This window comes from Festucalex cinctus, unplaced genomic scaffold (genome assembly GCF_051991245.1).
Source record: "Festucalex cinctus isolate MCC-2025b unplaced genomic scaffold, RoL_Fcin_1.0 HiC_scaffold_25, whole genome shotgun sequence".
NCBI classification, from domain to species: Eukaryota; Metazoa; Chordata; class Actinopteri; order Syngnathiformes; family Syngnathidae; genus Festucalex; species Festucalex cinctus.
The window spans coordinates 1,080,001-1,082,500 of record NW_027520272.1 but is presented as its reverse complement, the minus strand read 5'-3'; positions in this window follow the sequence as shown (position 1 = coordinate 1,082,500).

Sequence of the window (2,500 nt, the reverse complement as noted above, 5' to 3'; positions counted from 1 at the left end):
AGCGCCGGCCGACAGGGGCCCTCCGTGGCGGGATCTGGCGCCGTCGCCAGAGGTGGTCGTCTCGGTCTCGCTTCCGATGGGGCGCGCCGTCGCGTGCGAGCCCTCGCTCGCGGCCGCCAAGGGCGCTGAAGTGCGACCCGCAGGCCGGAGGAGCCGTCCGCCCGAACACCGGCGCGAGCGCCGGCCGGCGGGGGCCCTCCGAAGGCGGGTCTTGGATGCCGCTCGGTCAGGGTGGTGTGGGGTGGAAGTGCTTCCACCCGCGCGTGCGTGGGTGCGTCAGACTGTGGGAGCTTTCGGGCAGGCGTGGGGACTTGGAGAGCTCTCGGGCAGGCGTGGGACTTTGAAATATTTCTGGCAGGCGTGGGACTTTGAAATATTTTCGGCCAGCGTGACACTTTGAAATATTTTTGGCCCGAGTGACACTTTGAAATATTTTCAGCCCGAGTGACACTTTGAAATATTTTCAGCCCGAGTGACACTTTGAAATATTTTCAGCCCGAGTGACACTTTGAAATATTTTCAGCCTGCGTGACACTTTGAAATATTTTCAGCCCGAGTGACACTTTGAAATATTTTCGGCCCGAGTGACACTTTGAAATATTTTCAGCCCGAGTGACACTTTGAAATATTTTCAGCCCGAGTCAGACTTAGAAAAAATCTGAGAACCGGGCAGCGGGCGCTCCCGGCCGAGCAGGCCGCCCGAGGCGCCTCTTTTTCGGACTCGATGGCGGGCCCTCTCCCTCCTCAGGTCTGGAGGTGGACTTTGTCGAATTTTTGAAAAGTGACACTTGGTCACGGCCGGGGCACCTCTGCTCCACTCAGAGGGCCGACCCCCGCCGCCGGGGAGGCCGCCGATAGCGCGCTGCGCTCGGTCAAAGTCCGTCCGGAGAGGTCCCGCCGACTTTAACAAAGTCCCACACAAAATAGAACCAGGCCAGGACCGGCCCGTCTGCGCGAGGAGGCTGCCCCAACCCTCCTCTTTTTCGGACATAAGTTTGGCGAGCCTCCCTTGTTCAGCCCTGGAGGTACCTCGTCTGAAATTACTCCCTTCTGAAATCGTGACAACTACATTTTGCGTTTTGGGTAGAAAGGTACTGACATAGGGCACCGGGTGCCCTATCTGCACTGCCCCACATGGCGACCGGCGGTACTGCACCCCTGGTAACCCGGGCCATTGAAATGAATGGGGCCCATTCAAATGAATGGGGAATTGGCGCTCCTGGTAACCCGGCCATTCAAACCAATGGGGAATTGGCGCTCCTGGTAACCCGGCCATTCAAACCAATGGGGAATTCGCGCTCCTGGTAACCCGGCCAGCACTCCTGGTAACCCGCCCGGCGCTCCTGGTAACCCGGCCATTCAAACCAATGGGGAATTCGCGCTCCTGGTAACCCGGCCATTCAAACCAATGGGGAATTCGCGCTCCTGGTAACCCGGACGCCGCTCCTGGTAACCCGGCCATTCAAACCAATGGGGAATTCGCGCTCCTGGTAACCCGGCCATTCAAACCAATGGGGAATTCGCGCTCCTGGTAACCCGGCCAGCACTCCTGGTAACCCGGCCATTCAACGCAATGGGGGATCGCTCGGTTCAAGCCCGGAAGGCCTCACTCTTCGCGTATGGTTGTCTGGGACTTTTTGGCGCAGCTGAGCCGCCGACTCCTGGTAACCCTGTGCCCGAAGAGGTGCGCTTTCCCCGGAAGCCAGCTCTCAGCCGCCGGCCCCCCCTGGAGCTCCACTCCTGGGTTACCAAGGGGTGCCGCTCGACCACCGACAACCCCGCTTTGCCCGAAGAGGTGCGCTTTCCCCGGAAGCCAGCTCTCAGCCGCCGGCCCCCCCTGGAGCTCCACTCCTGGGTTACCAAGGGGTGCCGCTCGACCACCGACAACCCCGCTTTGCCCGAAGAGGTGCGCTTTTCCCGGGCCAGCCTTGGCGCAGCTGAGCCGCCTACTCCTGGTAACCCTGTGCCCGAAGAGGTGCGCTTTTCCCGGGCCAGCTTTGCGCGCACGTGCCAGGGCCAGGGCCAGGGCCAGGGCCAGGGCCAGGGCCAGGGCCAGGGCCAGGGCCAGGGCCAGGGCCAGGGCCAGGGCCACGGCCACGGCCACGGCCACGGCCACGGCCACAGCCCAAGCCACAGCCACAGCCCCGGCCACAGCCCAAGCCACAGCCTGATCTGAGGTCGGAGGCGAGTGAGGGGGCGGCGGGCGCGCGGGATCCAGGCGGGTCGCCTGGCCGCCGCGCCTCGCCGGTGTGGCTCGTTCCAAGCTGACCTCTCCGAGCCGGGCCCCGGGGGCCGCGACGCGGGCTGCGCGCAGGGGGGGAAACGGGTAGTTGTCCTCCACCGGCAGCCGCGAAGGGCCCCGCGGGACGCGCGGGACGGGGCGGCGCTTGGGTCTGCGTTTAGGGGGACGGGGGCGGCCGCCCTCGAAGGCCCCCAGCCGCGGGTCGAACGGGGGAAACAAACGGCGGAGCGCGCCCCGGAGGGCGCCACCGCCGCCGCA